This window comes from Sabethes cyaneus, chromosome 2, assembly GCF_943734655.1.
Source record: "Sabethes cyaneus chromosome 2, idSabCyanKW18_F2, whole genome shotgun sequence".
Lineage (NCBI taxonomy): Eukaryota > Metazoa > Arthropoda > Insecta > Diptera > Culicidae > Sabethes > Sabethes cyaneus.
The window spans coordinates 167,318,363-167,342,351 of NC_071354.1; the positions used below are offsets into that span (position 1 = coordinate 167,318,363).

At 41.5% G+C, this 23,989-nt stretch overlaps 1 protein-coding gene across 1 annotated transcript in view; it reads right to left on the reverse strand.

Moving 5' to 3' along the window:
* Positions 1-23,647, reverse strand: part of LOC128738108 (filamin-C) — a 133,734-nt gene extending 110,087 nt beyond the window's left edge. The window contains exon 1 of the mRNA XM_053832963.1: positions 23,541-23,647. The gene's annotated coding sequence lies outside the window, so the exon portion shown is untranslated. The remainder of the gene's footprint in view (positions 1-23,540) is intronic.
* Between the last annotated feature and the right edge of the window lie 342 nt (positions 23,648-23,989).

Sequence of the window (23,989 nt, forward strand, 5' to 3'; positions counted from 1 at the left end):
AAAGGCAATCAGCAGCATGAACTGTTTAATCAATTCTATCTTCATATGCACAATGTTTTAGAATAAGCTCTATGAATCATCAGTCAGTCTTTTCAAGGGCAATACGGGACTTCAAAGTATTTCATTTCTTCGCTTAGCAAAACAGTTTTTTAACCAGGATCCTTCCTTATTAAATCGTCCAGAACCCCTTTCCCGCAAATAAAGCAAAAGGTGATGCTATCTAGCGGCTACAGTTTCTTAGTAGTCCAAAACCCAATGAGATTAGTTTTTTATAAGACGCTAGTACTTATTATAAGCTAAGCAATTATCAAAAATTTGCTAATTGGCCTGAAGATTATTGAGGAATCACCACGGGTGAACAGTAACGCAGGCTGTTTATGATCTGCACCAACATTTTATTGCATAAACTTTACGTAGTCCAACGTTAAACAAGCGGTTGAGTCTTGAAAACAACCTTCCACTTTTTCGTTTACACTATATTTCGTTTACACCATATTACAACGTTTACCTTCCCACTTCGCGATTTTTAGATAAGCACAAGATATGTATGTACTAAATAATAGTTAAAATACAATATTTCATGCATTGCTCCAAAGATATTAGATAAATTAAAGTGTTCGAAGTTTGAATCACGTTTTCAGGAGAGATGCAAACTTCGAACAGCCACGAATAATATCAGGTTTTTAGAGTTTTCCTTCGGGAAAATGAATTGTGTGCATTGTAAAGCTGTACTTGCTGTAAAGCTGTACAATTGAATACAGAAGTATTGTGTGAAAAATTTAAATCACACTTTTAGGTGGATTTAAAAGGACAGTGTTTAGAAAAGGATATAATTTCACTTATTTCGGTTGATTGACACTAACAACATTAACACTTATCAAAGTAATACAAGTGTTCGATGTCTGATACTGAAAGATTCGAGCTTTGAATGCAGACCATGAATGTGTTCGAAGTTTGAATCAAAACCGAACTCCGCATTATTAAAATGTTTGCCTCAAAAATAAATAAGATGTCTTGCTATTAAACCAAATATGGGGGTGGAATAAAGATATTTCCGAACATTTTACTTTAAAGAAAGATTCATTATAGCTCAAGTGTACGAAGTTTGAAACAGAACGGTACGTCCGATTTGCGTGGCTGTGATTGCATGTGGTTTTCTTTATGTCAATCTATGCATATAAAAATGGATTTCTGTCTGTCTGTCTGTCTGTCTGTCTGTCTGTCTGTCTGTCTGTCTGTCTGTCTGTCTGTCTGTCTGTCTGTCTGTCTGTCTGTCTGTCTGTCTGTCTGTCTGTCTGTCTGTCTGTCTGTCTGTCTGTCTGTCTGTCTGTCTGTCTGTCTGTCTGTCTGTCTGTCTGTCTGTCTGTCTGTCTGTCTGTCTGTCTGTCTGTCTGTCTGTCTGTCTGTCTGTCTGTCTGTCTGTCTGTCTGTCTGTCTGTCTGTCTGTCTGTCTGTCTGTCTGTCTGTCTGTCTGTCTGTCTGTCTGTCTGTCTGTCTGTCTGTCTGTCTGTCTGTCTGTCTGTCTGTCTGTCTGTCTGTCTGTCTGTCTGTCTGTCTGTCTGTCTGTCTGTCTGTCTGTCTGTCTGTCTGTCTGTCTGTCTGTCTGTCTGTCTGTCTGTCTGTCTGTCTGTCTGTCTGTCTGTCTGTCTGTCTGTCTGTCTGTCTGTCTGTCTGTCTGTCTGTCTGTCTGTCTGTCTGTCTGTCTGTCTGTCTGTCTGTCTGTCTGTCTGTCTGTCTGTCTGTCTGTCTGTCTGTCTGTCTGTCTGTCTGTCTGTCTGTCTGTCTGTCTGTCTGTCTGTCTGTCTGTCTGTCTGTCTGTCTGTCTGTCTGTCTGTCTGTCTGTCTGTCTGTCTGTCTGTCTGTCTGTCTGTCTGTCTGTCTGTCTGTCTGTCTGTCTGTCTGTCTGTCTGTCTGTCTGTCTGTCTGTCTGTCTGTCTGTCTGTCTGTCTGTCTGTCTGTCTGTCTGTCTGTCTGTCTGTCTGTCTGTCTGTCTGTCTGTCTGTCTGTCTGTCTGTCTGTCTGTCTGTCTGTCTGTCTGTCTGTCTGTCTGTCTGTCTGTCTGTCTGTCTGTCTGTCTGTCTGTCTGTCTGTCTGTCTGTCTGTCTGTCTGTCTGTCTGTCTGTCTGTCTGTCTGTCTGTCTGTCTGTCTGTCTGTCTGTCTGTCTGTCTGTCTGTCTGTCTGTCTGTCTGTCTGTCTGTCTGTCTGTCTGTCTGTCTGTCTGTCTGTCTGTCTGTCTGTCTGTCTGTCTGTCTGTCTGTCTGTCTGTCTGTCTGTCTGTCTGTCTGTCTGTCTGTCTGTCTGTCTGTCTGTCTGTCTGTCTGTCTGTCTGTCTGTCTGTCTGTCTGTCTGTCTGTCTGTCTGTCTGTCTGTCTGTCTGTCTGTCTGTCTGTCTGTCTGTCTGTCTGTCTGTCTGTCTGTCTGTCTGTCTGTCTGTCTGTCTGTCTGTCTGTCTGTCTGTCTGTCTGTCTGTCTGTCTGTCTGTCTGTCTGTCTGTCTGTCTGTCTGTCTGTCTGTCTGTCTGTCTGTCTGTCTGTCTGTCTGTCTGTCTGTCTGTCTGTCTGTCTGTCTGTCTGTCTGTCTGTCTGTCTGTCTGTCTGTCTGTCTGTCTGTCTGTCTGTCTGTCTGTCTGTCTGTCTGTCTGTCTGTCTGTCTGTCTGTCTGTCTGTCTGTCTGTCTGTCTGTCTGTCTGTCTGTCTGTCTGTCTGTCTGTCTGTCTGTCTGTCTGTCTGTCTGTCTGTCTGTCTGTCTGTCTGTCTGTCTGTCTGTCTGTCTGTCTGTCTGTCTGTCTGTCTGTCTGTCTGTCTGTCTGTCTGTCTGTCTGTCTGTCTGTCTGTCTGTCTGTCTGTCTGTCTGTCTGTCTGTCTGTCTGTCTGTCTGTCTGTCTGTCTGTCTGTCTGTCTGTCTGTCTGTCTGTCTGTCTGTCTGTCTGTCTGTCTGTCTGTCTGTCTGTCTGTCTGTCTGTCTGTCTGTCTGTCTGTCTGTCTGTCTGTCTGTCTGTCTGTCTGTCTGTCTGTCTGTCTGTCTGTCTGTCTGTCTGTCTGTCTGTCTGTCTGTCTGTCTGTCTGTCTGTCTGTCTGTCTGTCTGTCTGTCTGTCTGTCTGTCTGTCTGTCTGTCTGTCTGTCTGTCTGTCTGTCTGTCTGTCTGTCTGTCTGTCTGTCTGTCTGTCTGTCTGTCTGTCTGTCTGTCTGTCTGTCTGTCTGTCTGTCTGTCTGTCTGTCTGTCTGTCTGTCTGTCTGTCTGTCTGTCTGTCTGTCTGTCTGTCTGTCTGTCTGTCTGTCTGTCTGTCTGTCTGTCTGTCTGTCTGTCTGTCTGTCTGTCTGTCTGTCTGTCTGTCTGTCTGTCTGTCTGTCTGTCTGTCTGTCTGTCTGTCTGTCTGTCCCAATGTTCCTTATAGAATCGAAAACTACTGAACCGATCGGCATGAAAATTTGCATGTAAGCGTTTTTGAGGCTAGGAAAGGTTCTCTCGTAGGCAAAAAACCCCTCCCCCCACTAAGAGGGGGGGCTCCCATACAAATCTATGCCTATAAAAATGGATTTCTGTCTGCTCTATGTTCCTTATAGAATCGAAAACTACTGAACCGAACGGAGCGAAAATTTGCATGTAGTGGTTTTTGGAGCCAGCGAAGGTGCTTATGGTGGATAGAGACCCTTCCCCCATTAAGAGGGGGGGGGGCTCCCATACAAATGAAACATAAATTTCTGCCTAACTAGAGAACCAATCAAGCAAATGGAACAAAATTTTACATGTGGGTGTTTTTGGAGACAAGAATTTTTTCTATGGTGAATTGAGACCCGTCCCCACTTTAGGAGGGGGGGCTCCCATACAAATGAAATACAAATTTCCTCGTAACTCGAGAACTAATCAAGCAAATGGAACCAAATTTGGTATGTTGGGGTTTTTGGAGGTAAGATTTTTTCTATGATGAATTGAGACCCCTTGCCTTTTTGGGAGGGGGGCTCTCATACAAATGAAATACAAATTTCCTCATCACTAGAGAAGTAATCAAGCCAATCGCAAGTAACAATTTGGGTTTTACTACACTCTTATGATGGCATTTAAGACCAAAATTGGTCATGAAAACCGCCATAAGAGTACAATAAAACTCACATTGTTGCTTGGGATGGAACCAAACTTGGCATGCTTGGGCTGCCATACAAATGAAACACAAATTTCTGCATAACTAGAGAACTAATCGAGCAAATGGAACCAAATTTGGCATGTGGGGGATTTTAAAGGCATGAATTTATTTTATGGTGGTTTGAGACCCTTCACCCCTGTAGTAGTGGGGGCGGACTCTCATACAAACGAGACAGAAATTTTTGCGTAACTAAAAACTAATCGAATTCGAGAAATTTTAGACTCTTCCATAAAACATTCGTTAATAACAAGACCACCAGAAACTACCTATAGTAACACTAGATGATTAAGGGCGAGACGGCCGCAGGCCACGAGTGTTGTCAGCTATCTGCCGTCGGAAGCGCTGGCCCCTGAGAGGGGTAACACCCAGGATTTATGTACGTTTCATTTTTGGCAATACGAAGTTTGCCGGGTCAGCTAGTATTTATATATTTTTAATAGTAATTTGAATGCTATATACGACGCGTCACTTGTCGCACCCTTTGCAGAGCGCATTACAACTCATTGTGAAGTCTGTATTCTCGACGGCGAGAATGGAGTATTCTCTGCGTGGCTGCAGGCAACGTACAACAGCTGTTCGCCTCGGGACATCAACATCGTCGTCGGGATATTAAGTCGGTAGGGAAGAAATGTATAAACCGGTGATATGGCCTTGTATGATAAACGATAGCTTTGCGCAAATCGGCCGGCAAAATGGATGGTTTGATGAGAATTTGTAACACTCAAATGAAATAACGTCCGCTTAAAACGAGATCTTCCATTTATTATCTTCTTCTGAGTTTTAGTGCTACTAAAAAATTAAAAAATTAGTGTAAATGAAAATAACGATATCGACAAGGGGTTATACAAATTTCACGCATTCATGCGACCCCCGTTGAGTATTCCGACTCAACTGACGGTAGTAAAGCAACCTTTTCCTTGTTTGGGCTTCCTCTGCATGTTACGGACCGCCTCCCCTTTCATAAAACCCCTTTGTGATGATTTTCTTATGTCAAAGAACATGTTTACTGTGCAGAGTCTAAATTGTAGCCACAAAGAACCACCCAAGTTGTGATTGTTTAGACAACTGAATACGACTGGCTGTGTCTAGCAGTCAGGTCCTTGAACGCGGTCGAAATCTAGACGACACCGATGATGCCGAAACGACGATGCACCGAACTGTTCAGCCAGTTCGTCGCATCGGCAGCACAGTGTACCGCTGCCGAGATGGTATATAGTGCGAGGAATGTTCTAATGCTGCCCAGTAAACATTTTCATATGCATATCAGAGCAATAAATGAGTTATATGTACCTATATATACCCTGAAAAATCGTATCTGATGCACAAAACTAGCATATGCGTACTAATTTGGAGGCCATATACGTACAACAAAATATACGTTGAAAATTCAACTTTATAAGTCTTTGTATGCGATAAGAAACGACTCAAAGTGATTAGTTTTATTATGCTATACAATTCTGTACTGAAAGTCGTAGGTCAATCACTTGCTATCGTCAAATACGATAGAATATAATATGCGTTTTATTAGACTATATTTACGATACTGAATTTATTAAAAGTCAATAACGATAATTTTCGTACATTGATATACGAATTGGTGCTTGCTGGGTGGGATAAGCGATATTCTGTACCATGGGCATTCAACGCCCACATCTACCAAGTTTAATAAAGAACCATCTAGGCATTCCCAAGTCATGAGGGAACATACACTTGTCCGACTCGGTTGGATTCGCCCCCTTTCTGTCATACAGCCACTTATGCATCTGTTTGCTCTCCAAAAATCCCAATAACGGAAGAGAACCAAATTCTTTTTTCCATATATCCCTATTTTGAAATGTTGTGATGTTAATTTCCCTACTAGCACAGTTGTTACAATTCAGTTGTGGCAACCGATTTACGACCAATTTTAATCATAAATAAGTTTCTGCAACCATAAGTGCGTAAAATGTGCTGCTTGGGTTGGCTGTTCGAAAAATTTGTCAATTTTCAAAGATTTTTTTTTAATTCGAAAAAGTGTCCACCGACAGCTCTTCGTCAGAGTTTAAAGCAAAATTTAAGTTATCTTTAAACAAAATCTAAGGGGAAATGTCTTGTTTCAATCGAACTCGATACCAAAACCTTTTTTGCAAGATAGTTGTCCGACATTCTAGCAACATGTCCTGCTCAACGTATCCATCCAGCCTCAACCACTTTCTGAATACTGGGTTCGCCGTAGATACATCGCCAATTACTACGGTACTGCTTAAACGAGCCCGGTCCCGCTCGGTCGTATTTAGCTTCAACCCAAACTTCTCTGCTTTGCGTTGTAGTCTGGTGTACTGACCGCCTCAAATGTTCTGCCGACAGCATCCACGTCGTCGGCAAAGCAGATAAATTGATTGGATTTATTAAAAATCGTGCCCCACATTTCGATCGCCGCTCGTCTTAGAACACCTTCAAGCGCAATGCTGAATAGCAGGTAAGAAAGACCATCTCCTTGTCGAAGTACCCTACGAGATTCGAATGAGCCCGACAATCCATCCGAGATTCTCACACAGCACTGGATCATGTCTATCGTAGCCATGATGAGTCTAGTAAGATTACCCGAAAAGTCCTTTTCGTCTAGAGTTTTTCATAGCTTTTGATGGTTTACACTATCATATGCGGCTTTGAAATCAATTAACAGGTAGATCACACATCTAAAACTTATATAAAACCTCATATTGTCAATAAACGCGATGCAAAAGCATAAATAAGTTCTGGAATAAAATTTTGAAGCAGCAACCAGGGGTGACATTGCGATTCTCGTTTCGAGTGATTTTGGTTCGTTTCGCTCATTCGTTTAACGTGGTCGAAACGAACCAAAATCACTAGAAACGAGAATCGCAATATCACCCCAGGGCTTACCCCAGGACTGCCGTAAATGCGTACACTTTCCGTATTCAAACTCCGCTTTTGAACGATCATTTGACTGTTTTTTTAATCCAGTCAATCTGCCGCTTGCGCTGCTGCCGTCTTACAATTCTTGCGGCCTCTCTGCAAAAGCAAACAGTCGTACTCCCGCTTTGCGCGTTCATATAAAGAATCCAAACCGCAAACTGACTGGAAACATAAGATGATGTATTTTTTCGTTTCTCTTTTTGTCTCCAAATCGGCTGCTCACAGTAATAGTTTGTCACCCGGACGTCGGTCCGACGCAAGCAAAATGTTCGTTTGTATTGGACGGAGTCCGACCGGCTTCTACCATGCACATGTAGGGGGACTGGGGGTATAATGCCCACGTTAAGAAGAATATCATATTATTCATCAATGCGGAATGCATTTCCAGAAACTAGACTATAAACCCTAAAGTAGAACAGTTTTCTACCTAATATGCTCGTCCTGAAGCATAAAAATCAATAAAACACGTTTGAATTGTGAAATTATATAAGACATTTGAAAATTTGTTTTCAGATTCGTTAGGGGTAAAATGCGCATAGGTGTGTACAAAACGAACCACAACAAAGGGTCAAAATGCACCACAACAAATTGGCAAAATTCGCTGTCTGTTTTATTTTAATGCAAACCAGACACGACTCAGAACAGTGTGACGACCTACCTACTTGTTAAATCTGTTATTCCGGATCGCGGTTTTGCAATCGCCTCGCCAGGTCCATCTTCGCTGGAGCGGTCGATGCTAAGATATCACACAAGAGTTTTTCTTGGTACCTTGCCGGCAACGCGTCTTTCACTGTTTTTCACTGGTTTTCACTACCGCCGCAAGTGGCAGGATCCGGCCAAGACCGACGGTGGGTTTTTTATGTAGTTTCGCGACATCTCAACTGGGTTTTTCGGAGCGAATCAGAATTAAAACAACACTTTGCCTTTTGCTTTTACAACGTTTTGACGTTTGCCTAAAAGTGTATGGGCTACTAGATCGATTAACGTTTGGTTGCACTGCAAGTAAATTCATGCTTCTCACGGCGCATTTTGCCCCGCTAGAACTTGTTTAAAAAAATCGTTTAAATCACATAAATAATAATTCAATTTAGCAATTTTACATTGGCTGCTGGATACCGAGACCATTATTCAAAACAAGAGCCATTTACAGATACGTAATATTGTTTATTGGTGGCGTAATGTCTTACGAAAAAAGTTGCGAAAATTGTAAGAAATAAGACGGCAAATAATAATTTTGTTTTTTCATAGGATTTATGTAATTTAGAAAGCTTATATGCTCAACACAAGTTTGTAATGTAAAATAGAAGCGATTGGCACCTTAATTACAGTTTAAAAGTGAGTAATTCGTGAAATATGACAGCGGCGCATTTTGCCCCGACTGGGCATTTTACCACCAGTTACCCTAGTAGTTGTTTTTTTTTGTAGAATTAAATATACGACAGCGCGGTTGCTTTTCGTTAACGTGGTGACTGCCAATCATTTGACTGTTTTTTCATTCGCTGCTCCAAACGGTAAAGGCAACTTGATCGAAACGAAAATGTCAAAAAGGCAGCGTTGGGCACCGCTAATTCGCTAATTCGCTAACCGATACAATTTGCTCGATAAACGAGGAAATTTCGCTAATCACTAATCGCAAACTGCAAACAAACAGTCACTATTTATTTTTGGACATTTCGTAACAACTTGCATTGTGATCTGTACAAATTATTACTAATTTGTATATTTGCATATATTAGCGAATTAGCGAATTAGCGGTGCCCAACACTGCAAATAGGGTATAGAACGCATTCCTTCTACTGCGTTCAATCGGCGTTTGACTGAGCAAACTGCCAGTTGTGTTATACATAGTGTTCGTATTCCACCACTAAACGGACGTTGTGAACTTAAATGTAGGGGAATTGTGTATAATGTGCCCCCCTTAAGAATAAATGGATGTATCTCTGTTATGCTTCCCCAAATTAACGTGACAACTACGAGTATATGTTGGTATTTAAGCTGACAACCAATTACAATTGTTTATTCCATTCAGTATTGTGGAATAAATATACTAGGAATTATTAATAAAAGCACCCAAATATTCTGTTTCTCGTCTGCGCGGGGTAAAATGCCCCACCTGCGGTATAATATACCCAATTCGGTAATTTGAGTATATCTACCAGTGACAGACCAACTCTATTTTGTAGAAAGTAAAACTATTTCCTTTGTCTTCAAAATATCGTATTTTTATATAAACTAAACCTAGTTTCGGCCTTCTGGTGCACTTTTTCTTTTCTGCGTGGGGCACATTATACCGCAGCTGTGGCATTTCGCCCGCGTAGTTGAATTACCTGGAATTTGGACGTTGGTAATAAATTATTCGCACCACGGTTACTCTACAATACTAAATGAATTAAATAATGGCAATTGACTTCAACTTAGATCTGTTTACATATGTTTATAGCCACATTTGCAAGGGGGGCAAATTGCACCACCGCAAGTGGGGCATTTTGGCCTGCTTTTACTTATTTGGAAAAATATTAAATGCTAAAGCAAATCAAGCGTTTCAAACCGCCATTTTTGGCAGGGATGTCTTTTTGAAGTTCATTTCACGCAATCGAATCGCAACAACCGGTTATTTATAGATTTTGACAAGAAAATAGCTTATGGAAATGACGCCAAAAGTTACATGGGAAGCTGCTCAAAAACAAATTTATTTTTGTTTTGTTTTTTACAGCATGTGACAACTGTCATACTTGCATAGTAGGCTAGTTCCATCAAATACTATGGTTTCTGGGTGGTTTTGCATATTAATTTCGCTTGTTTAAGGAAAAATGAAGTGAGGGCACATTGGCCAGGGGGGGCACGTTATACACAATTCCCCTACGTTGGTGTGACTGCGGAAGAAAAAAGGATCGGTTGAAGCCCTGGCAGGAACACATGCATTTTTATTAATTTTACAAATATCCTACTGTGCATCAATGACCCCTTGTGGCATATAAACCAAATTGCAAAAAAATTCGGAAGACTAATAGCTATTTTCTGTTTTCTGTTTTGTGTTTTCTGTTTTCTGTTTTCTGTTTTCAGTTTTCAGTTTTCTGTTTTCTGTTTTCTGTTTTCTGTTTTCTGTTTTCTGTTTTCTGTTTTCTGTTTTCTGTTTTCTGTTTTCTGTTTTCTGTTTTCTGTTTTCTGTTTTCTGTTTTCTGTTTTCTGTTTTCTGTTTTCTGTTTTCTGTTTTCTGTTTTCTGTTTTCTGTTTTCTGTTTTCTGTTTTCTGTTTTCTGTTTTCTGTTTTCTGTTTTCTGTTTTCTGTTTTCTGTTTTCTGTTTTCTGTTTTCTGTTTTCTGTTTTCTGTTTTCTGTTTTCTGTTTTCTGTTTTCTGTTTTCTGTTTTCTGTTTTCTGTTTTCTGTTTTCTGTTTTCTGTTTTCTGTTTTCTGTTTTCTGTTTTCTGTTTTCTGTTTTCTGTTTTCTGTTTTCTGTTTTCTGTTTTCTGTTTTCTGTTTTCTGTTTTCTGTTTTCTGTTTTCTGTTTTCTGTTTTCTGTTTTCTGTTTTCTGTTTTCTGTTTTCTGTTTTCTGTTTTCTGTTTTCTGTTTTCTGTTTTCTGTTTTCTGTTTTCTGTTTTCTGTTTTCTGTTTTCTGTTTTCTGTTTTCTGTTTTCTGTTTTCTGTTTTCTGTTTTCTGTTTTCTGTTTTCTGTTTTCTGTTTTCTGTTTTCTGTTTTCTGTTTTCTGTTTTCTGTTTTCTGTTTTCTGTTTTCTGTTTTCTGTTTTCTGTTTTCTGTTTTCTGTTTTCTGTTTTCTGTTTTTTGTTTTTTGTTTAATCAAACCTAATTTCTGAATGTGTCCAAAATCACCTTTTCTTTTTTCATTTTGTTTTTCATTTCAATAGAAGCCGTCTATAGATAATTTCGTTTAATATTTTTACATGCAGTTAAAATTAAATTGAAAAACATTAATTGCCACTTCTGTGTTGCGTACACCTTTCACTGCAACTAAACCATTTGACTAGGGTAGCAAAGTGGAGAACATCGTTTCTATCGGTCAAGGCGTACGCTGCTAGTATTTATGTACATCCAATTTGTTTTTTTTTTTCTACCCTACCACAACTTATTCAATATGCCTACAAATCGTGGCACGCAATTTTTCTGACAGATGATCCGCTAACAAAAGGCTTATGCCTACAAAACGTTGCTGCTTTTCGTGCCGCTGCAGTCCACCACTGTGCTGGCTGCTGTTAGCCGGGATTAGCGTTGTCTTCTTTTTCGCTCTTTCTTCTATTGTGGTGTTCCCCCCAGTTTGTTATCCGTGATTTCGTGAAGGTCTAACGCAAACCCATCGTGGCCCACAGACACAGTTAACGTTTGCAAATAATAGATGGGAAATTCGGGGTACTATGAAAAACAGAAAAATGTTTCCATTTGCAAATTGAATTATCAAACTGTGAAGGTACTTTTTACCCTGCACCGTTTGCTTAGGGCGAGGCAAGCTGTAACAATTGAAGTTGCACGCCATTGAACACCAAAGTGTACCAAGTATGTAGGTATTGGCAACCCGCCTCGTGATAACAATGATTCTTCGAAATGTGGTTTCCTTCTACGGGGTCGGATGCTTCGAATTGCTTACTGGGGATTGAGCTACATTCCTAAGATTTATATGGAATGTAATTGACGTGAATCACTTTGTAAAGCAGTGCTATTGATAAGCTAATTTTAGACCCGTTAAACATGGAAAATAATCACTGCCACGATACTTTAAATTAATCAGTTTAATTCAATTAAAACTCGCATTTTGTTGAAGGTTCTTTATAATTGAAAACCCACTTATTCATGCTCTTCTTGGGTAATCTGTCCGAATCAGTAGTTCATGGTTTGCATTGTTGTCGCGAATGATGATGGTCTTGGGAGAAATACAAGGACACGGCCGCGGTTAAAGATCATGGCTTCAGACAGAACAGCAGCGTGATGTGTTGGTGCTGCTGGAAAGATTAATTCGTATCATACCATTCCGGGCTATAAATCGGGAGGAGAATTTATCCTCGCACACAAGCACAGGCACGGTGTGGCGTGGTTGGCATATTATACTTTGCACCACGGAGAGGTCTTGTGGTAGACGACATTCGCAGAAGTGTGAACCGTCGATGTGCGGTTTTTTTGCTGGTTTGTTGTTTTTTTCTACTGCCTATACCTACTTCTTAAAGCGTCTTGCTGTGATGCACTCACTGCAGCTCGGAAATTTGCGGCCAGCCGCCAGAGGATGACCAAGTTGAACAATGAAATGCGACAACTGAATGCTGATAACCGGACAACAATGCGACCGGGAACCGGAATTTCTCTAGCCGCTTCCGATGTTAACTTTATGGGCCTATCACGGTGGTGTGAAATTCATTTATTGCTAGTTTCAACTTGAATCAACTTTGAATGGTTTCTTCTGTTGATTTAAAAACTACTTCAAGCCAGAGCAGTGAATCGCTTTTCTTCATGACGACGAATCGATATGACTTTTTCGCATTATAAACATTGCACTTTAGATTAATATTAACAATTTTGTTTTCATACGGGAACCTCTTCTCCCTTACCCAAAGGCTTCTTCACGGTGGTTCTAGAGTGTCTGTCTTGATCTAGGTTTCATCATTCATCACAATGCAGAACAATGTTCTGAGCTACTTCATATACAGCTTCCTTGCACGAGTGCTGTTTGTCACTCCGGTTTGGTGTCTTTCGAACTTTGAATAGTTACCGTGCCCTTATTTAGGCTCGAGATTGTTACTTTCCGGATTTATTAGATACCTTATGGTTCTTGTATGGCTTTACGGAGTTCCTGACTTAATTCGCTAAATTATCGTAATGCTTCTTATATTTATTTTAGCCAAATAAGACTTTCATGTTGCTAGAATGCCGGACAACTATCCTGCAAAAATGGTTTTCGCATCAAATCCGGTAGGAACAAGACGAAGAGGGGCACAGCGAGCGAGGTGGCAAGACCAGGTGGAGCGAGATCTGGCGAGCACTGGGTGCCCGCGGAACTGGAGATCAGTTGCCATGGACCGAAACAGATGGAGAAATTATACTGCGCAGGCCTTGTCATAAGACGTTAGGCCAATTAAGTAAGTAAGTAAATAAGACTTTGTTACCAATCGGTGTCGTTTAATATGAGTTATTACTTCTCTACCGGGGGCTAACTGGAACCAGAGTTTCTTCCGGACCAAGGCAGGTCCTTAAAGGATAACTCTTCCTTATTTATCGATGATGTTTTTACGCTTGTGTGATGCACTTTAAACCGTTTTGAGATTTGGTTGATAAAAAACACCAAGTGTGCACAATTTTTTTTTCTGATTTCAAAATCAATCCGAGACATAACGAAAAGTAAAAGAATAATCGAAACAAATCGATTGCACAACTCTTTGTAAATATTTGAACAAACTTTTGCTTGCACTCACATAAAAATTACTTCGCCCAGTTTTGAGTAAAATCATTTTAAAAGTTTTTTTCCTTGTTGGGGACCTTGGACCAATGCGACCAGTTCTTTGATCTATTGTGGTGTGTCCTCTTTTGCTGTATGCCTTTACTTATGAACAGCTACTATGTTGTTTAGTAATTGTTATTTTAATTGAAGGCATCATCCCAACACGGTAATATGTTGAGAATAAATTGTACTATTTTCTGAGGAGAACTTTATCAAGAAACTTGCGCCTTTTATTGAATAATGCCGTACATTCGCACAGTATATGAAGAGCACTTTCACACTCTAGATTGCAGAAACGACATCTATCATCATTAAGCTTTCCTATTACCTTCAGATGATATTTGCTTGGACAATGACCAGTAACCACTCCGCTAAAAGTACTCAAATCTTTTTTTGAAAGATTCAATAGCTTTTGCGTGATTGAGGCATTTGGCTTTATAAACCGTTTTGCATGACGGGCTGATAGAGTATTATTTCAGTTCAATATGACCGGATTCTCTTCCCATTTTTTCAGTTCCATCTTGCACGTACTATTGGATACCCCACAGAAAGGTTCGGGGCCTATAAATTCCATAGCAGATCCAGATCTGGCTAACTCGTCTGCTCTTTCATTACCTTCTATACCACAGTGCCCGGGAACCCAAAAGAGGTTTACCCTGTTGTGTGTAGATAGCTGTTGAAGCAGTTTTACACAGTCCCAGACTAATCTGGAAGTGTAAGCAACAGATTTTAGAGCTTTCAGGTCTGCTTGACTATCTGAGAAAATACAAATATTTGCATACCTATATTTTCTCTTCAAGCAGATCGAAGTACATTCTAGAATAGCATATATTTCGGCTTGAAAGACCGTTGGCCATTTGCCCATTGCCACTGACCTATTCAGTCCAGGACCAGAAATGCCAACCCCCACTCGGTCTGCCAATTTCGAACCATCAGTGTAAAAAGTTATTGAACCATCTCTGACATAGGGGCCCCCTCGTTCCCATTCACTACGATCTGGTTCATGGATACTAAATAAATGGTCAAAATCGAATTTTTTTTCCATTAGATCTTCAGCTTGAAAAATAAGAGGATTAATTTCAAATTACTTTAGGATGCTTAGGTGGCCTTTTAGATCACCACTGAAAAGATTTTTGGTTCGTCTGAGTCTTATTGCGTTTTTAACGGCATCTAGAGATAATGGCAGCAGATTTAATAGAGCATCTAGGGCTTTAGACGGAGTAGTACCCATTGCTCCTATTATAACGATAGTAGCGAGCCTTTGCAGCTTTCCTTAAACTTGGAAAGGAATCTGGAATCTTTGAATCGTTTTTTATTTCGTTTTCGGCCACCAAACTAATGCTGCATATGTGATTCTAGGTTTCACTATAGCCGAGTAAATCCAATGTATCATTTTTGGCCTTAGACCCCATTTTTTACCGAACATTCTTTAACATGCCCAAATAGCACTAGTAGCTTTGTTGATCACTTGTTCGATATGTGTATTCCAGTTGAGTTTTTTATCTAGAGTAATTCCAAGACACTTAGTTTCTGTAGAAAACGGTAGAGGAGTTTGGTCTAAGTGCAAAGTTATGAAGTTAGTTTTATTTCTTTTTGTAAATGGTACAATTCTGGTCTTACTAGGATTTATATTCAGTCCTTCTTTTTTGCACCATGAAAGGGTGAAACGTAATGCTGTTTGCATTCGTTCTGAGACTGTTGCTGTTGTATCAAATTTTCCACGGACTATAATGACGACGTCGTCCGCAAAACCAATCACTTCAAACCCTAGCAATTCCAGGTTTTTCAAAAGGTCATCTACCACCAACGACCAAAGTAGTGGAGACAAAACTCCCCCTTGTGGACAACCTTTAACAGCTATAACTTTTAATGAAGATTCTCCAATACTGGAAAGTATCTCTCGTTTCGATAGCATTTTAACAATCCACTCAACCAAGCAGTTTGCAAAACCATGTCTTTTCATTGCATGTTCCATTGAGACATAGTTAGCATTATCAAATGCTCCTTCTATATCCAGAAATGCTGCTAGTAAGACTTCTTTGGCTTCAAAAGTTTTTTTTATTTTATTTACGATAGAATGAAGAGCAGTAACTGTTGACATGCCACTTCGATACGCGAATTGATTTTTACTTAGAGGATTTTTGCAGAGTATCACACCTTTAACATATTCATCAATTAGTTTTTCCATTACTCATATTTTAAAAGTTGCTAACTACTTTTCGATACAGTCCTTATGATACCAACAACTATTATGCAGGAATAACTACAGGAACAGGGCTATAAGAGGATTATTAGTCAGCACGTAGTTCCGGGTGGGATACGCAATCTACAGTGTCGTACGCAAACAGAGAATGGTGCACTGTGGCTCCCGCCCATTCGGTAGGCCAGATGGTAGGCCCATGAGGGATATAGGGACCTTAGGCTAACAACCTTACGGCTTACTGTAACCGAGCCTGAGGCTGAGCAAGGTCCGCTGGCCGGGTACTAGCGAACACAAGACATCATCCAGACAAATCTTGCACTACTCTTGAATACGAAGTGAAAATGCTACTCGAGGAAGAGGAGTTGGATTCCTACTGAGCCCAGGGGTACATGCGACCCTGACGAAGTGGGAACCGTTAAACGAAAGAGTATTCGTTGCCAGATTTAGAACACGGGCTAGAAACCTTACAGCAATCCAGTGCTAAACGCCAACAGATGCTGCCTACCTGCAGGAAAAAGAAAGTTTCTACAGCTCGTTGAACAGCGCGGTTGAGAAATTCCCGAAGGGTGACACCCAAATCCTCTTTGACGACTACAATGTGAAGGTTAGTCCAAACAACGCGGACCTTGGACGGGTCATGGGACGCCATGGCCTAGTAGAAATGAGGGAAAACCGGAAGCTATTTACAGAACTCTGTGGTAATAACATAAGGTCACGTGGGTTTCCCGCGACGGCCGAACAGAAAACCAAATCAACCACATCTGCATCAGTCCAAAATGGCGACGGAGCCTTCTTGATGTACGCAACAAACACAGCGCTGATATTGCATCTGACCATCATCCAGTTACCGCTGAGATAAGTTGGGACGTCGCACGTGTTCAACGACGGGAGGAGCAAGTTGGGTGCCGTTACGACATCTGCCGATTGGAAAAACCTGATGTGAAAAGGGGGCTTTTGTCGAACAACTCGAAAGAACGTCTTCATCACGACCAGTGATGAAACCCTCGGCAAAACACGCAGCGTGCGGAGGGAGTGCATCTCGAATGAAACTTGGAGGAAGATCGACGAGTGGAGAGAGGAGAAAGCCGGCATCACTCCCTAGCCGAACAAGGAGAAACCACCACCGCAAATGACGATATCCGTTTGTTAAACGTTATTTCTCGCCGCCTTAGTGGTGACAGGATGAATACAGAGATGCCGCTAAAGGACAGAGCTGGTCAGCTATTGACTGACCGTACAGAACAGCTTAAGCGATGGAGTGAACATTTTGAACAACTCTTCCGAGTTTCAAATGTCAGAGACCAACAAAACCAGCAGCGTATGACGATTGCAGTTCGTCGAATCAATCGTGTGAACTCGGAGGCGCTATCGTTGGATGAAATTGTAGCAGCCATCAAGAGTATGAAATCCAATAGAGCGCCAGGGATAGATCGTATTTCAACCGAAATGCTCAAAGCTGACCCATCTTTGTCAACCCAGATGATGCATCATGTACTATCCGTACTCTACCCTAGCCATACACATCATCATGTAAATAAATATTATGCAACAGGTCAAAACAAAACAGACAACTCCGACCGTATTGAGACACACGGCGGGTACCGAACGCAAGCACCAGCGCCATGCATACACTTTACAAGTGCACGCATTCTGCTGAGCTGGCTCTCCGACCTGTCGGTGGCCTATGTGACTCGGTGTAAGGATTCGAATTACAATTCCAGAACCAAATGTATCGAACAAAGAATCTTTCTGTCCCAGTAGTCTATCTCTTTTTAGCTTTAAGAATGCATTTAGAATAAGGAAAATATCGATATGCATTACCGATATTTTCCACCAAAATTTAACTATAAAAGCAAACCCTTCAAATAATAAAGCAAGCCATTCTGACTTCAGACTTAGAGTACTCAATGCGACCCCAATCGGGCTATCGCCGACGGAAGAAATAAGTCCCTTGAGCAACCCCGAGATCCATTCATCTACCACGGGCTATTGCTAAAAGTCGAATAGTTATAGTAAATCTCGGTAAACCGTCCGCTTCGGTAAATGTAAAACGAATAGTGAACAGTGTACTTTATAATCAGCTTTTCAGCAATATATGGGAAACCGCAACTGTTCCGGTGGACTGGATGCAGGGCATATTGGTCATAGTCCCTAAGAAAGGAGACCTAACTGAATGTGGTAACTGGCGTGGCATCACGTTGCTCTGTATTACTCTTAAAGTACTCTGTAAGGTAATACTCAAGCGGATCCAGGAGAAGATCGACGCCACTCTCCGGCGGCAGCAAGCTGGATTCCGTGCTGCCCGATCATGTGTAAACCATATCACAACGCTCCGCATTATATTGGAGCAGATCAACGAATTCCAGGACTCTCTTCTGCTGGTGTTCGTTGACTTCGAAAAGGCGTTCGACCGACTCAACCACGAAAACATCTGGGGCGCACTTAGGCGTAGAGGAGTTCCAGATAAGCTAGTCCATCTCATCGAGGCTCAGTACGAGGCGTTCTCATGCAAGGTTTTGCACGACGGCGTCTTGTCCGACCCCATAAGGGTTACTGCTGGCGTGAGACTGGGCTGCATTTTATCACCGCTTCTGTTTCTCATCGTTATGGATGAGATATTAGTTGGAGCAATTGACAGTAGACCAAATCGAGGATTGCCTTGGAATCCTCTAACGATGGAGCAGCTAAATGACTTCGACTTAGCCGACGACATTATCTTGCTCGCACAACGCCGAAACGATATGCAGAGCAAGTTAGATGACCTCTCCGAGAGCTCTCAGGCAGCAGATCTTACAGTCAATGTAGCGAAAACTAAGTCAATGGTAGTGAACACTGCTAATTCCACCAACTTCACAGTAGCGGGACAACAAGTTGAGCAGGTAGACGCCTTTCAATAGCTTGGTCGCCAAACAACGCCCGATGGTGGTACCAAGACAGATATAGCCACACGGATCAGGAAGGCCAGGGGTGCCTTTGCAGGTATGCGAAACATTTGGTGCTCAAACCAGATCACTCTACGTACGAAAACAAGAATCTTTAATTCAAACGTTAAATCCGTACTGCTGTATGCCTGCGAAACGTGTTGTGTCTCAGCGGAGACAACGCAAAAACTGCAGGTATTCATTAACCGGTGCCTGCGATACATCATTCGTGCCTGGTGGCCTGATAACTGGATATCCAATGAGGAACTCCATCGTCGGTGTCATCAACGGCCGATAGCCACGGAAATTCGTGAACATAGGTGGAAGTGGATTGGACACACCTTGAGGAAAGGAGCGAACGAGGTTTGCAGAGAAGCACTCGACTGGAATTCACAAGGACAGCGTAGAAGCGGCAGACCCTGAGGCTCATGGCGACGGAGCTTAGCCAACGACATCCGGGCTGTAGACGAGAACGTGTCCTGGCGACAGGTAAAAGCCATGGCGGGTAACCGTCAGCAGCGGAGATCTATGACTTCATCCCTTTGTTCTGCCGGACCGGTGTAAGTAAGTAAGTAAGTCTGCTCAAGTAAGTAAGTCTGTGGGTCCTTATAAAACGCGGTGTACGCGACAAAGAGCCATGTTTCTAAATATGGCTTCGGCAAAGGGAAAGATCAGTGAAGTACCTTAACAGACGGTACTTTTCAATTTTCCTTATCATTAACCCGAAAAACTGTGAAATCCGGTGTTTCATTGAGTTCGTTTCTGAGCCACATTTTGGCGGCTACTGGAAACCGTACAAACAAACCGTCAAGAAGACTATCGACGATTTGAACATTTTGTGCTTGTCTGCGGATAAAATTCTGCGCTTCACTCCTCAGAAAAGATACTAAGTTCGAGACAGCTCACTGATATCACGCTAGATAACAATACCATCCATAAAACTAAAACATTTGCTGATAGGGTTCTCTATTGGGATTAAGACCCCAATCGAATTCGACGATAGACCTGCTATACTGAAGCAATCATGGACGCTATCTACTCTCTTTGACTCAGAAGAATCGGCTTCAATTCGTAAAACAAATCGAGAACGGGGATATTGTGTCGATTGTCGACAGCAAACCCCTGTGAAACTATTAGCTACGTGACCCGAAGCCACTTCAACTAAGGACTAGCAGGTTTGCCGAGTAACCGCGTAGACAACGAGAGGATTTTTGGAGACACTAGCTGAAGAGACTAGTGACACCGCGTGGTTCGTTTAGTATTAACACTAATTTTCACCTATCTTCCGAAATGTGTATAGGTTCAAAAGCACCATTTATTGTAACAGAATAATTCGAAAGATATTTACAGTTCAGTTGACGAACAGCCAAACCGACCAGTTAAAATTTTGCCGTTTCGTGAAACTTCATTGGTTCTTATAAATTTTATTTACACAGTGCTTTTGATTAATCTTACATTTGTTCTAGGGCAGCAATATAATCGAAATATGCCAAAAATTAGCTGCAAGTAACTCTAACTCTTTATAAGGCCGTAGCAAATACGCGTGGAATAAAGACGAATTTCAATTAGACATAAATTTCGTCTACGGAAGAACTTATGAATATTATAAAAAGCTTAACAAAAGTTTCAGTATTAAATTTTTTACATAGAATAACTCACTAAATATGTTTTTATCACAAGGTATAAATAAAAGGAACTCGATATTGTGATCCTAATCCACAGTAGGTACAAGTTCATTAAAATCAACTATTGACAAGCGAATGTTCTCGTCATCAATCCTGGGCAGCCGTTACCACTGCTACTGCTCAAAAAGCACTGGTGGCTGGGTTGCCTACTGCCGGTGTGTCCGCGCGTGGGAAGCGATGGCGGCTAAACGGCTTCAGCTCATTTCAATCAGCACCGTTTCGGTGTTTCGAAATTGAACGCAACAAAACCTTCCCGCTGCCATATTTGGCATGCATGCCACGGTTAGTCGGTAAGTTCGGTGATCGAAAACCACAAGGAGCCAAGCGACGAACCCTGTGTCCCGAGTGTCGCATTATTGCTAGCCTTTCGCTAGCAGTAAATGCGTTGCGGGATGATAAAAGCGAAACTACTTTCCTTTTCGTCTAACGAGCATGGGTGAGATAATTGTTACAGTTTTTTTTCGTCCGATATAACATACCTACCGGCATACTTTCTGCCACAGTTTCGTGGGTTATGCTTGCGCGCGTAGGTATGTGTATTTACGCGAGAGTCTGCCCCAGAGTGACCACGCAGGAATGTTTAAATTGCTACCTTCTAGCTGAACCGTAAATACTATCAGACTCCCACAGAACTCTGATTCAATCGTATGCGATCGCGCAACCTGACTGTAGTTGTTGTGGTCTGTGCCATAGTGAATGTTAGCTTGTGCTCGTGGGTAGAAGCTAGTGAGTGTGATGACGAACAGAAGCATGTTCTGTGGAGCGCACCCACAATCAACTGTAGCGGAATGTTATTGCTTACAGCAAACATATGTCGGGTCCCATGTCTCGCATACTATCACACTGGTCGAATTGATCGATTGCGCGGTAGGCTCGCAATGCGATGGTTGCTGACGACGACTCATAGTGTGAAGGTGTTCATAATTTTTACAATAATAGTGCGGTGACGGATTAAAATACCCGCCGAGGATGGAATGGAGGTCAGTGTGGGAAGTGTTCACAAAATAGGTGTTGACTATCCGTTTGCCGTGCTTTATTTTATGACGCTGATTGGCAAATATGTTTGTCACTGTTACAGAAGTCAATGTGATTAATATTTTATTTCAGATACGATGATGACTTATTTTTCGTTGGCATATATGGTCACTTGAAAGTTTCTTTGATTGACTACGATCATTTCAGCTTCATTGCGATTGAGAAACACTGACAGATGAAATGAAAAAAACACCGGTCAAGCAAGTTGCTATGGCACTAAATCTCTCTCTCAGGCTCGTGAGGCAGATATTTAAACAATTGCGTAATATTAACAGGATTACATAAGTTCGATGTTCCCGCTTTTTAAACAACCTCATACTCTGAAAACGGGTATCGATATTGATTGTTTACGAGCGACTAGACTTAGCGCAGACCTTCGGAAATGGCGCAGCGGCAAAAAAAGAGGAAAACAAAATACCAAGACTAATTGGTATACTGTCTAACACTAATTTCGTTGGATGAACTTACTGTTTAACAAAGCAATAAAATTAATTGGTAACATTTTAGATCTAGGAGGTTTTTCTTAGAAAACTTGAATAACAATAACGCTCGTTATTGGAGGTCCATTGCAATTCTCAACCAATTATGATGTATTATTGAAAGAATTTCGATATCGTTGTTCGATGAATTTTGCAATTACGAAAAAGCGCAACAGTGTAGTATGTCCCGGGGTTCATTGGTGTTGGTCAATATATCGTGAATTCGTCCATTCATGTGAATTTCAAAACAAACATTATTACTCCTAAACGAAAGAATCAACTACAGTCTTACGGTAATCTGTCAAACTTATCTTAACTCGTGACACACTTTGCATAAACATTTCGCTGAGCTGCTAAAATTCATCGATGTTTCAAAAATTTCATTACATGACACTTTGATCTAACAGTTACACAATTTGTGGTGCAAAAACGTAAATCGATCAACTCAATCATGTCATCTTCAAGTGGCAGATAGAAATAAAGTTCTGTGATGTGGAAAAGTTTTGCATTTTGTATTAATGTTATAAAGCTGGAGTAAAAATGTTTAAACTATTTGCACTATTTTGAAGTATTCCTTTAAAATCTTACTCCAGAAAAGGATACTACACTAGAAACAGTGTTGAAGTTTGCTTCAAGAGATCAATGACTTTTTACACGGAGTTATCGCAAGGCAGTAGAATTAAGTAGTCTTATTATGAAACAAATAATTTACTTACCAGGTATTATAAATAATTTATACAACAAATTTTGCGTTAGTAAAATTTATAAATGCTATTTTTTGCCTCGATTTCAGATCACGAAACATGCCAACAAAATAAATGCATTTTCGAGTCAAAATGTAATCGACTTTAAAAACACATTAACTAGTTTAAAGCATTTTTCGAAACTCACGAAACATAAACAAGCTCTGTCAGTTAAAATCATCATCGTTTAAGCCGTGTTTCCGCCACTCATAGCTTGAAAGATCACTAATTATAAATTCGTAGGCACGTAGTTATGCTCTGGTTCGCTGCTGTGTGGGCTTTTACTGCTCATTTTTTAAGCGCCGTTAATCAATTCACCGCCAGAAGGTTCGTGGTCTGACGTCACGCCCGAATCTTATGCGCTGAAGTCACCGCTCTTGAGCTCACATTAAACTGCTTTGCATAACCGACCAGAATTTAATATTCTCCACCCGTCCGTCCGTCCATCCATCCGAACAGTCGTTCCGATATTTAATTCTTCATCCACCCCGCTAAAGCACTACGGATACATTAAACACTGCACATTAGCCTTTCCGCACCAGCTGGTCGTCCCAAATGGTCGAAAAGACACGATTTTTGCTTATTTCACTTGACACCCGGCCGCTGGAATCATTTTCACCGAGTGCACAATCGACGAAAAAACCATCTCCCAATCGGCGGGAAAGATCTAAAAAGCTAGTCCCACCTTTTCAAGCGATGGACACTTTTCCCTTTCGCAACAATCATCACCGAGTAACATTAATGGAGAAAAAAACATAGTCGCCACTTCACTTAAATCACTTCTTCAACTGCAATTTAACTGCAGCAGCGTTCTGAGTCATCTTTCCATACAGATCCACAAAACGCGCATTCGGTGGGAGGAAGAGGTAGCCAAACCTGCACCTTCCCAATCCCTTTAGCCGCCCGAAAGTGGCGACAACTCTGTGTCTGCATTGTCAGACCAATGGTTGGAAAGAGATGCCGCCAGCAACTCACCTGTAGCAGAAAAGCGAAATAGAACTCTTGTACACAAAACAGTGAAAAAAAAATAAACGTTGAGCTTTAAACCAAACGAACCGACAGTTGCCGTAAGAAAACACTTTGCGAACTACACTGTCCCGCTGTCAAACGCGAACTAAACGATCGGCGGATGAATTTCAACAAAGAAATAACACGGCTGGACGGTGCTGTGCACGACTACCAACGCGAATTCCGGCGCGACGAACGCGAAGGTACTTACCGCTTTTTGACACCGCACCGCCCGGTCCAAGCTGTAGGCGCTTGAAGTGCACCATCATAACAAATCTCTACGGAAAGCTCAGCCGCGCTGCGAGCTGAGTCGCTATGCCATGGCGGCTAAATCAGTGAACCGCGCGACATTCAAGCTAGCGAAGCTTTTCTGTTCAAGTCTCTTCTGCGACAGCAGTTGACGGTAATGTTCAGTG